The sequence below is a fragment of the Pristis pectinata genome, chromosome 21 (assembly GCF_009764475.1).
Source record: "Pristis pectinata isolate sPriPec2 chromosome 21, sPriPec2.1.pri, whole genome shotgun sequence".
NCBI lineage: Eukaryota > Metazoa > Chordata > Chondrichthyes > Rhinopristiformes > Pristidae > Pristis > Pristis pectinata.
Genome location: NC_067425.1, coordinates 35,866,843 through 35,880,099, shown reverse-complemented (window position 1 = coordinate 35,880,099; position 13,257 = coordinate 35,866,843). Strand labels below are relative to the sequence as shown.

Below are 13,257 nucleotides of genomic sequence, written 5' to 3'. Positions count from 1 at the left end.
ATCCTGCTTAAATCTCACCCCTTTGACCAGGTTTTTTGGGCACTGCTTCCAATGCAGTGTTCCTTGGCCCAGTATTTACCTGTTATGTTCCTGTGAAGTACCTTGGCATGTTTCACCTTATGAAGTGTTCCATAGAAATGCAGAGTGCTGTTGTGGTCATGGAGATGGTGGTGATCAAGTTGCCTGTCTCAGCTGGGTTTCCTGAGCAGTGAGAACAAGCAGCAGTTCCAGGGATCTGAAACTGTGTGTAACACACTCCTGCTGCGCAGCATGTGGAGACAGCGTGCTCTGTGCATCGCCATGTGGTCAATGTGTTTACTTAGAACCATCAATTCAACTTGGCGAAATAGATCAACGGAATGAAGACCATCATCCTTGACCTCGAGAGATAACCACGACGATATGTTTACTCATTGTATCACTGGGCAGGAAGGAGGATTCAACTTACAGGGAATTTGTGTAACGTTGCAAGTTTGCTAACGGTGAGGTTACAAAAAACAAACCGCTAGAGCAACTCCGCAGGCCAAGCAGCATCTGTACAAGGGTTCTCTGACAAGTGAACATCAGAAAAGTTGCAGATGCTGGAAATCTGAAACAAAAGCAGAAACCACTTAACTGGTCAGGCAGCATCTGCAGAGAAGAGAGTTAATGGTTTAGGCTGAAGACTCTTCAACAGATCTGGGAAGGCGAGGGAAAAAAGTTAGTTTTAAATTGCAGTGAAGGTGGGGGGGGTGGAGACAGAAAGCATGAGGAGAATGTCTACAATAGGGTGAGGCCAGGGTTGCTGTGGGGATAAATTGTCTATGGGGCAGTTGGAGGATGACACAGAAGTGTGTGTTGTAAATAGCGAGTGAGGGTGTGCTAATGGAGAGGGGAGAACAGACTGAGATAACATCACAGACTGATGACTTACAGCAGAAATGGCTGCCCTGATATCGACAGAGAAAGCAAGTGATCGGAAAATGGAGAATTCAGTGCTGAGTCTGGAAGGCTGCAGTGTGTCCAGGTGCTGCTCCCCCAGCTTGTGTTGGGCCTCATATTAACAAGGTAGGAGGCCACAGACATACCGTCAGAGGGGGAGTGGATTGGAGACATAAAGTGACTGGAGGCTGAGGGTTACTCCTGTGGACTGAACAGGTGTCTAACAAGTGCCTGGTTTCTGCACGAGTCTTCCATATCCTCCATTCATTATGACGTTTGTTGCATTATTTATGGAACCAAGGAGGGTCGGCTGCAAACTCAACTGAAGGAGTTTCAGTTCGAAAGCGTCATTTATACTCTCAACATTTATTTGTTAAGTGAGAGAGAGAGAGGGGTTGTGTGTGTATGTGTGTGTGTGTGTGTGTGTGTGTCTGTATCTGTATGTGTCTGTCTGTATCTGTGTGTGCGTGTGTGTCTGTATCTTTGTGTGTGTGGGTGTTTGTGTGTGTCTGCATCTGTGTGTGTGTCTGTATCTGTGTGTGTGTGTGTGTGCATCTGTGGGTGTGCATGTGTGTGTCTATATCTGTGTGTGTCTGTGTGTCTTTATGTGTGTGTGTGTGTGTGTCTGTATGTGTGTGTGGGTGTGTGTGCGTCTGTATCTGTGGGTGTGCATGTGTGTGTCTATATCTGTGTGTGTCTGTGTGTCTGTATGTGTGTGTGTGTGTGTGTGTCTGTACGTGTGTGTGGGTGTGTGTGCGTCTGTATCTGTGTGTGTGTGTCTGTATCTTTGTGTGTCCGTATCTGTGTGTGTGTCCGTATCTGTGTGTGTCTGTATCTGTGTGTGTCTGTATCTGTGTGTGTGCGTATGTGTGTCTGTATCTTTCTGTGTGCATCTGTATCTGTGTGTGTGTGTGTGTCTGCATCTGTATGTGTGCGTGTGTGTGTGTCTATCTGTGTGCGTGTGTGTGTCTCTATGTGTGTGTGTGTGTGTGTGTGTGTGTGTGTGTGTGTGTGTGTGTGTGTGTGTTTGTGGAGGTACTTATGTCCCCGTGTGTGTGCCTGAGCACGGACAGGTCATTCCCCTGGTGGGTCGATGCTCGCTATGTGCTTCCGACAGCCCTAATCACCTTGTCACATCAGCACGTGTTTTCATGCCTTTCTCCCTTACGGACTTACCCTGCTTCATGTATCTGGTCTGTTCACTTGGAGCCCACCACGTGGGAGGGAGTTGCACATTCTCTGCACTGGATCTGGATGGGTTTTCCTGAATTCTCTATTGTATTTATTAGTGGGAGGCGTAGATTGATGATTCCTGGCATTCAACTCCCCCACGTGGAAATAACTCCACACCTACTCTCCCAGGCTTCCTCTGTGAGATCATCCCTTGTCCTCAACTATCTCAGAGAAAGGAGACTCAGCTCTCTTCAGCCTTTCTTCTAGGTGTGTGTGTGTGTGTGTGTGTGTGTGTGTGTGTGTGTGTGTGAGTGTGTGTGTGTGTGAGAGTGTGTGTGTGAGAGAGAGTGTGTGTGTGCATGTGTATGTTTGTGTGTGTGTGTGAGTGCGTGTGTGTGTGTGTATCTGAGCGTGTGTATGTGAGCGTGTGTATCTGAGCGTGTGTATGTGAGCGTGTGTGTGCATGTGAGTGTGAGTGTGTGTGTGAGAGAAAGTGCGCGTGCGTGTGTGCGTGTGTGTGTGTGTGAGAGAGAGAGAGAGTGTGTGTGTGTGTGTGTGTGTGTGTGTGACACCATGATGAGATGGCAGCTGTAGTGTCGGGCTCTCACCCAGCCACACACTGAAGCTCATTCTCTAAATCAGTGACTGATTCCATGGCCAAGCTGAGGTCTCAGTGCTGCTCGCGGGCATGTCACAGCCTGCATGGACTGTGTGCGAGAGGGCCTATTGTAGTGGGGGCTGGGCTGACCACTCTGTGAACCCTGTGCAGTGCTGCTAAACACCTCCATGTGCGTGTACACACACACACACACACACACACACACACACACACACACACACACACACACACACACACACACAACCTCTCTCTCTCTCTCGCTCACACAAATAAATGTTGGGAGCTTCAATCCCAACCTTGGGTGCTCTCGCTGTGGAGCTTGCACGTGGCTCTCCCTGCGTGGCTTTCCTCCGGGTGCTCCGGTTTCCTCCCACATCCAAAAGAGTTGCAGGTGAGTGGGTTCATTGGCTGCTGTAAATTACTCCTGTGTGTGGGTGTGTAGTGGAATCTGGGGAGAGTTGATGGGAATGTGGAGAGGATAGAATGGGAACTCTTAGGCCAAATATGGCTCCATGACTCCTGGCAGTGCCTCAAGTGTCCCAGTGCCTCTTGGGAGGACTGTGCATCCTTGCCAATCACTCCATGGTACACTCGCTCCTTGCTGACACAGCCCCAGCTGCTGACGGTGCGCTGCTTGTATTGTGGTCTGACCATATATGGTGACTTCTTGAGCTCAGAGCTTGGAGGAAAGATGCTACCATCAGGAGCTACTGGACCCTGATACGTGCGTCTCTTGAAGTGCAGTGGGGTTATACAAGGGAGCTGCCGGTGCTGAGTTTGGGACTGGAGCTAATGAGTTTAGTGGTTGTGTTGGAACTTATCAATGTGGCCTCAGTGAGTTTGCTAACATAATTTTAATGCCAGAAACCAGATCAGGTCTGGTTCTTGGTCTGACTCGTGTCTGGTTTATGGTTTTTGGTCTGGGTTGCATCTGGTTCCATGACTGGGTCCTGGCCCAGTTATAGACCTCGATCTGGGTCAGGTCCAGTTGGAGGCCTGTGTCTGGGTCTTGTACCAGCTCTGGTTCCAGGGGTTTGTAGAGAAGAGAGTCCCAGGGATAGGGAGGAGTTGGAATTAGAGGCAGAGGGGTCAGGCAAGGGTTGGCTGCCTGGGGTCACAGTGGGGTGAAGCAGCAGCTGAGAGGAGATGGGGTAGGGAGGGGCATTCAGTTGGTAGCAGGTGTTGGGTATCTGAATTGGGTCAGGTGTGAGTGAGGGCCCCAGGTGGGGGTGAGGGGAGCTGCAGTGCATCAGAAGATGAGGACAAGTAGTCAGTGGGGAGGAGTTGGGGTTTGGCAATCAGCAGACAGGACTGGTGCTATGGGGTTGGGTCAGCGATCAGGGAGAGTGCTACAGCTGGGGTTGTCAGGTTTGGTCATGTGACAGATCATTGGGTGTAGCAGGTTCAGGTGAGGGTCTGATCGAAGGGTCGGATGAGATCTCTTCCTTGGGTAGGAGCATCAGAGGGAGGGTCACGTAATTACCATGGAGTCATAGAGAGATACAGCACAGAAATAGGCCCTTCGGCCCATTGGGTCTCTGCTGACCATCAGGCACCTATTTGGTATTGGTTTATTATTGTCACTTGTACCGAGGTACAGTGAAAAACTTGTCTTGCATACTGTTCGTACAGGTCAATTCATTGCACAGTGCAGCTACATTGAGTTAGTACAGAGTGCATTGAGGTAGTACAGGTAAAAACAATAACAGTACAGAGTAAAGTGTCACAGCTACAGAGAAAGTGCAGTGCAATAAGGTGCAAGGTCACAACAAGGTAGATCGTGAGGTCAGAGTCCATCTCATCGTATAAGGGAACCGTTCAATATTTACGCTAATTCTACACTAACCCATTTTATTCTTCCCACATTCCCATCAGCTTCCCCCCAGATTCTACCTCTCCCCTACACACCAAGGGGCAATTTACAGCTGCCAACTAACCTACCGACCCATGTATCTTTGGGATCTGGGAGGAAACCGGAGCATCCGCACGGTCACAAGAAGAACGTGCAAACTCCACACTGACCCGAGGTCAGGATTGAACCTGGATCTCTGGAGCTGTGAGGCAGCAGCTCTTCATGCTGCACCAATGTGCCGCCCATCTACAGGTATCTTCCTATCACTCCAGGAATTACTTTTAGGGGGTTCGACAGAGTCTGGTTGCTGGTGGCACCTTGGGCTGGGCTTGCAGAGACCCTCATTAAGCCGAGGCGATCAGGGACTTGCTCGGGTACCAGAATGGTGGTCCCAGATCTTCAATAACATTTAATTCTCACAGAAGAGGCCGGTTACACTCTGGCTGAAGCTACAACACCCCCCCAACCCACAACCCTTTTCTCATGATCATCCACACCGAAGAACAGTGGGTGAAAGGCAGCTCAGGCGATTGGGGCCAAACCCATGTGGGGCTGCAGCCGGCTCCCTCAGCGACGCCAGCGTGGACCCCTCCCTGTTTGGAAGCAAAAACTTTCCTTTCAAACTATTTTTTTGAGTCTTTAAAGATACATTGCTTGTCTTTCGTTCATCAGACATACTATATTTTAGATGTACTATTTAAGCATAACTTGAAGTAAGAACAGGGTATACAGATGAACTGAAAGCACTAGAACATACCAGACAGGTCATTCATTCTGTTAGCGTCCTTCTCCAGTGCCACAGCAACCTGGCTTTCATTGATGATGATGACTAACAGGCAAAGCCCTGTGATGTTAATGGGTACCTTAAATTGCATCCTTCAGTAAAAGCTGAAGATTGGAGAGGAGATACACTCACAGAGGGCTTGATTAGCTTCTGTTAAGATATTATAACCGAAGTTGCAGTGGTGGCCTGATACCCATTCACATACTCGGCATTAGTTGCCTTTAATTGACACAAGGCTCCTACTTTTCGTGAACTTAACACCAGTGTAGGATGTTTAGGCAAAGCACTGCGTAAACTTGTGCAGAAGAGATTAGGTCTATCCCACTGCTCAATTGTTCTGCTTCATGCTTATTTAATGCCCAGGAACAAAACCTGCCCATTACGTTATTTCAGAATCACAATCAAAATCAGAATCAGGTTTATTATCACTGACATATGACATGAAATGTGTTGTTCTGCGGCAGCGCTACAGTGTAAGACATAAAAATCTATAAATTACAAAATAAATAAATAGTGTAAAAAAAGGAACAATGAGGTTCATGGTTTCATGGACCGTTCAGAAATCTGATGGTGGAGGGGAAGAAGCTGTTCCTGAATCGTTGAATGTGGGTCTTCAGGCTCCTGTACCTCCTCCCCGAAGGTAGTAACGAGAAGAGGGCATGTCCCAGACGGTGAGGGTCCTTAGTGATGGATGCTGTCTTCTTGAGGCACCGCATCTTGAAGGTGTCCTCGATGGTGGGGAGGGTTGTGCCTGTGATGGAGCTGGCTGAGTCTATAACCCTCTGCAGCCTCTTGTGATCCTGTGCATTGGAGGCTGCACACCAGGCAGTGATGCAACCAATCAGAATGCTCTCCACCGGACATCTATAGAAATTTGCAAGTGTCTTTCATGACATACCAAATCTCCTCAAACTCCTAATGAAGTAGAATCACTGGTGTGTCTTCTTCGTGATTGCATCAATGTGTTGGGCCCAGGAACTTGAAGCTGCTCACCCTTTCCACTGCTGACCCCTCAATGAGGACTGGTGTGTGTTCTCCCGACTTCCCTTTCCTGAAGTCCACAATCATTTCCTTGGTCTTGCTGACGTTGAGTGCGAGGTTGTTGTTGCGACACCACTCAACCAGCCGGTCTATCTCACTCCTGTACGCCTCCTCATTGCCATCTGAGATTCTGCCAAGAGCAGTGGTCTCATCGGCGAATTTATAGCTGGCGTTTGAGCTGTGCCTAGCCGCACAGTCATAAGTGCAGAGAGAGCAGAGCGGTGGGCTGATCACATATCCTTGAGGTGTGCCTGTGTTGATTGTCAGCGAAAAGGAGATGTTATCACCAATTTTTAAGGCAGGGAATGATTCCAAAATCTGTCTTTAATTTTTAGTGAAGTGGAAACTCGCAGAAGTAAAAGTGCATTGTAAGTGTTTGAGCTCCGTGAACAGGCTGCCAGAACCCCTCAAGAAATACATTCCCCTTTCTCACGCCCTGCAGAGCAGAACAAGGTGATGAGAGCTGAGCTGGGGTTGGGGGAGATGGTCACTGACGCCCCCCCCCCCCCACAGGTCTCTGCAGCTGCTGCGTATCCTGTGGGCAGAGCAGGTGGGTAACCCACAAGCTTAAGGTTGAAGGTTGACCCTCCCAGTCTTGGGTTAGTGGCCAATGAGGGTGTTCCTGTGAGCTTTATAACCATTGCACTATATCTGAGGTGAAGTCAATGATGTAATGCATTGTCCCATTTATTCCTGTCTGTTAACCAATTTTCAATCCATGCCAGTATATTACCCCCAATTCCAGGTATCTCAATTTTGCTCACCAACCTTTCACTGTTCTATAATCTGTAGAATTATAGAGCAGTGAAAAGCCATCTCCCGTTCCCCTGAACTGATGCAACGAGCATTAAGCATTCGATAGTTTGCAAATCTTGACATCGAGTCATGGAGAGTCATAGAGTGATACAGCACGGAAACAGGCCCTTCGGCCCATCCCCTCCATGGTGCCCACCAAGCTCGTCCCATTTGCCCCCATTTGACCCATATCCCTCTAAACCCCTCCTATCCATGTACTTACCCAAGTGTCTTGTCAATGCATTATTGTACTTGCATCAACCACTTCCTCTGGCAGCTCGTTCCTTATACCCACCACCCTGTGTATGAAGAAGTGGCCCCTCAGGTCCCTCTTAAATCTTGCCCCTCTCACCTTGAACCTGTGCCCTATAGTTTTTTGTTCCCCTTCCCTGGGAAAAAGACTGTGTGTGTTCACCCTATCTATGCCCCACATGATTTTATACACCTTTATAAGGTCACCCCTCAGTCTCCTATGCACCACGGAATAAAGTCCCAGCCTGCCCAACCTCTCCCTATAACTCAGTCCCTCGAGTCCCGGCAGCATCCTCGTAAAATGTTAATTTTAACATTTAATCTAAAACGTTAATATTAAACACGTCATGTTAATCTAAGATGTTTATTACTGTGCACTAAAGATTGATCTGCATTGATACGGTCTTGTATCAATTTTCCAAAGCCCCTCATTGTGAAATCCATTTATTTTGAGATAACTCCTCTCCCTTTGTGTATATCCCAATATTTGCTCTCCATCACTTCAATATCTCAACTTCAAAAATGTAAAAATAAAGGATAAATCTTTAATTTCAAAGGTTTTACTTGAAGCCCTTAGTGCTATTGAGATTTTTTTTCACAGAGAGGAAATCATCAGCTGTATTCCTTGACAGTAGTTGAACTCACACTGAGATAATTAAGGTAATTTTCACGTCTGCTGGAGAAATCTGCTTGCAGACTAACGCCAGCCCCAGCCTTGGGCTTATAATGAGGGGACATTCCACAGCATGTGAGGCACTGTGAATGAGTTCAAGGACAACGAATTGTATGGCAGAAACTGTCCCAATGTGGAAAGGTGTGTGGGACCGCTTGCCCTGAGATTGTACTCAGCACACTTGGCCCAGAGCCCAACACTCCACGAGTGATCCCATTGCCCTGAACTTACCTGCACTGAATCATCATGTCCTGCTGACTAAGGGTGTCCTGGACACAAGCAGTGGGGGCCAGTATGGGGGTGGGGTTGGAGCAGTGTAATCAGTGGCTGTGGGTGGTCTATATAACCAGAGAGATACAGCCTGGGAACAGACCCTTCGGCCCACCAACCACAAGGCATCCCATTTACTCCAATCTGATACTAACCCCATTTTATTTTCCCACATTCCCATCAGCTTCCCCCAGATTCTACCTCTCACCTACACACCGGGGACAGCTTTACTGCGGCCAATTAACCCTCCAACCTGCACGCCCTTGGGATGTGGGAGGAAACCGGAGCACCCGGGGGAAACCTACCCGGTCACAGGAAGAATGTGCAAGCTCCACACAGACAGTGCCCGAGGTTGGGATTGAACCCGGGTCCCTGGAGCTTTGAGGCAGCAGTTCTAAGCAACTCCCACGGACTTCATCTCGAAACCTTCAGCAGATACTAACGTTGCACCCCCAGCAGAATTCTCTGTTTCCTCAGTGCTCTGGGTATCCTGCAGGGATGAATGGTGAAGAGGATGGGCTGGGAATTCTTTCACCTTACACAACAACGTTCTGGAACTTAACCTCAAAGCCATCAGATCTTTTCAGATCTGGGTTGGTGCATCTTTAACTCAGGCACAAAGTCTGCTGGGCAAACCCAGTGCTTCAGTGTAAACCTGCGCATACCTGGATGTCACCTGCACAATATTCACTTGAGCCCCACCAATTCACACTCAGACACCAGTGCTGAGAGTTACTGAGAGCTTTAGTCACCGGTGATTGGCGAGGCACAGGCGTTTTCTGGCTGTTAACGGTTTTTGCTCTGAAACCGCCTGTCAATTGCACAGCCATGCTATCAGAGCCCTGAGTTGCCTGTCCACTGTACAGCCGTGCTATCAGAACCCTGAGCTGCCTGTCCAACACCCTGTCAGGCACGTCCCGGCCCATCAGTGGAAGAGTCTGTGCTCCGCACAGTGGCCGATCAGACACCCCAGAGCCCATTGAACTGCAGTGGAAGCAAGTCTTCCTCTATCCTGAGGGTCTGTCGGAGGAGAGGAAGAAACACAGGCAGGAAACAAATTGCTGGAGAAACTCAGCGGGTCGAGCTGCATCTGTGGAGGCAGAGGGCTGGTCGACGTTTCGGGTGGAGACCCTGCATCAGGACTGAGAGTGGAGAGGGGAAGAGAGCCGGTCATCACCCCTCCCTCTGGCCACCTCACCTATACACTCTCAGTCTCGACCCTCCCTTGGCCTCCACTCCACTGAGTTCTGCTCGCAATTTGCTTTCTGCTCCAGGTTCCAGCATCTGCAGGTCTCTTGTGTCTCCAAGAAGAAATGCAACTCCTCTTTTAATTGAAAAAAACCCTTATTTCCACTTTTCTGCTTGGCGATCAGAAAGCATTAGGTCACGATGAATCACACATTCTTTCCCTAATTACAGAGGTGGACCAATAAAGCACAGTGTCAGACCGGTTTTTGTGTAATTTTCCTGTGGCTGTGTTATATCACAGTGCCGATGCTGAAAGGATCTGTGGTCCTGTGATAAAAGTGTGCATGTGGAATTGGGTGCTTAATATAGATCACTGCCTGGAAAGTGCATGCTCACAGCTAAGCTGAGTGCATTCAATAGGCATTGCTAGGAGTACTGTCTGCAACAAGAGCAGTTGGGGGCATTGATTTTCGTTGCCTTTTTTAGATTTTTTTTATTATCCAAAATAAACTTTATTCATCATAAAAAGCAAACTATATACAACAATAAAACAGCACAAACCTTTACATTCATGTACGGATCAATCATTAGTGTTACCTTCTTATATATATAAAAAAACACAGCACCGATGCCACTCGTGTGGCTCCCTGGGGTGATACCCCAATCCCATATTTACAATATTTAAGGGGCTTCCTTGCCTCACCTCGCCCCTCCCTCTCCTGTGGCAGAAGAATGCTAAACTGTCGTCCTTCCCCACCGAGTCCTTGCGTTGGCTGCGCCCAGCTTCAGTCCGTCCCTCAGCACATACTCCTGCAGCCTGGAATGTGCCAGTCAGCAGCATTCCCCTACGCACATCTCGCAGTGCTGGGAGACCAACAAGTTTCGGGCAGACCAAAGGGCATCTTTCACTGAGTTGATGACCTTCCAGCAGCAGTTGATGTCCGTCTCTGTGTGTGTTCCCGGGAACAGCCCGTAGATCAGAGAATCCTCTGTTACGCTGCTGCTGGGGATGAACCGTGACAAGGACCCCTGCATCTTTCGCCACAGCCTCCTCGCAAACCCACAGCCTGCAAAGAGGTGGGCGACCGTCTTGTCCCCAGCGCAGTCCTCCCGGGGGCAGCGCGCGCTGGAAGTGAGGTTCCGACCATGCAGGAAGGATCTGACTGGGAGGGCCCCTCTCACCGCCAGCCAGGCGAGGTCTTGGTGCTTGTTGGTGAGTTCTGGCGATGAGACATTCTGCCAGATGGTCTGGACAATTTGCTTAGGGAACCACCCTACGGTATCCATCGAGTCCTTCTCCTGCAGTGTCTGCAGGATATTCCATGCTGACCACTGCCTGATGGACTTGTGGTCTGGAAGAACTTTTGAGCCCACAGTTCAGGGTTAACATTCCCTGACAGCAAGTTGGGCCCGGAGTAGGGACCAGGTCTGTTACACACCTTCTCCAAACTGAGGGAGAGTTGGAGCAGGCACCTAAACCAGGGATCTACGGGGGAAGAGGATATTCACCAAGGAAGAGAGGTTGGTGGTGTGTAGGGAGAAGTCACAGTGTGGACGGACTTATAATGGGAGGAGAAGTCACAGTAGGAGTGGAAAGGAGGCATGGCAAATGTAATGTGGAGGGGAGTTGTGATATGTGGGAGAGAGTCACAGAGAAGTTGTGGGGGGGTCGTGGTGGGGGGAGTTATAGGGTGTGGAAGGTGAGGATTTTAATGCACTAAGGACACTGTGAACAATTGCACCTTAAATATCAGTGCAAATACAATGTGCCTTTATAATAGAGTTTACATCAACAGATGGCTCTCTTCTGATGAGGACTGGTAAACATATGCTGCCACCTCTCTCAGTCTTTCATGGCAAACCCTGTCAGCCAACCATTTCCTCCAGAAACACGAGGCACAATCTTAAAGTTAAAACTGAGCAACTCAGGAGTGAATTCTTCACTCTCAGTGCAGCTGAGACCTGCCGGGGGTCACTGAAACCTTCCGGTCTGAGAAGATCAGATTTGTGTGAAGGTGTCAAGGGATTTGGAGTTATGGTACAGATCGGTTGAGACCTAACTAAATGTTGGAACTAATTCAAGGGGCTCCCACCATTCTTACTGTTCCCTATCACAAGGAGGTGATAGCACCAGGGACATTGTCCCGTCCGACACAAAGGGAGTTGTGTCACTGGATGGCTTGCAGTGGTGCCATTGGCATTGATGCCTACAACATAATGGAGCATGTCCTGTCAACAAGGCACATCAGTAGCTGGGCTGAGAAGAAACAGTGCATGCTAGTCACTTGAATATATTTGAAATGACATTGTTAATAAGCTTCATTTTCTCTCGGGGCTTAGCAACCTGAGCAGTAGTGATTATTCTCAAAGGCAGAAAACATTGCTGCACATTCAGCCAGCACAGAATTTTAAAGTATGTTTTTAATTGGACTGTAATTCATTTGTATGTGAGGAGCTGAAGACTGATTAGTGTCTTCACAAGCTAACAGATCTTGCGTGTTTAATTATTCTGCCAGCTGGAGAATAGGCTCAGTAAGATCTTAAGCTCCAAGGTCATTAGAATACTTTGCAATGTCTGGCTCCACCTCGTCGTGGCAATATCACGTACAAGGCTTTGGAAAATATGTTGCATTTATTGCAATGTTGACAGCGCAGCACAGATTGAAATTACAATGCAAAGGTACTGTCAATGGATAACACTTGTAATTAAGTGGAGTCACAGTTGCTAGGTATTCTCATCTTTATCACCAGCACAATTTAGACAGTAATACTGGTGGAGCTCGTTTCAAAGTCATGTTTTCCATTTGGATCCTGTGTTTTTCCTCTGCAATAAGCTGTTCCAGTTAGTAGAGTGAACCTAGTTCTCTGTCATTCAGTCTGTGAATGCTTTTCTCTGCTCGTTTAATCTTCAATGTGTAAGCTTCTTTCATTCTAGAAAGGTTCTCTGAGAAAACACTTCTGTGTGTGATGACTGATTATTATTGTCGATTGTCTTCAGGGTTCAATTTCACTCGGTGTTTACAGTTGATTTCACTGTGTGGGCTGACCAAGCTTCATTATAAGATGAACATTTCTTCACAGCTTTTGAGTTCGGATTGTTGTCTTTGTTATAGCCTTATTTAATCTACATTTTTTTCAGGAGTTGGTGTTTTTGTACGGTTGGACCCTTTGTTCCTAAATCTCACTTGAGCCTCTGAAATTAGAAAGATCCCCAGTGCTTGGTCGGAGGGCATGAGATTTCTTTGCGCCAAGCAAAGTTGAGTTGCAGTAATCAGCAAACAGAAGTCAGGGCAGCTCATCCTGGGTGGATCTTGCTGGCAGGTGGTCTGCTGTGGTGAGGGCATTGGTGGAATACTTTGTACACTGAACAATGGCCCAGGGTGTTCTAAACTATAACCCTTTGGAGACCACAAGAGACTTCAGATGCCGAAATCCGGAGCAACACAAAGGCGCTGGCGGAACTCAGCAGGTCAGGCAGCATTTACGGAGGGTCATTGAACTGTTCGTTTCCCTCCGCAAGATGCTGCCTGACCCCGCTGAACTTCTCCAGCACTTTGTGTGTTACTTTAAGTCTTTGTTCATGCTACCTGGTTCACAGACACGGCACTGGAGATGGAGACATCATTAGGAGTTAGAATTCTACTTTGCATTTTAACTGGATCCCCCAATGGTGGTACTGTTTAGCTATT

The 13,257-nt window shown here is 48.2% G+C and overlaps 1 long non-coding RNA gene across 1 annotated transcript in view; it reads left to right on the top strand.

Annotated features, from left to right (window-relative positions):
- The window catches only part of LOC127581155 (uncharacterized), a 79,775-nt gene that overhangs the window by 65,552 nt on the left and 966 nt on the right, over window positions 1–13,257 (top strand). The gene's annotated exons all lie outside the window — the stretch shown is intronic.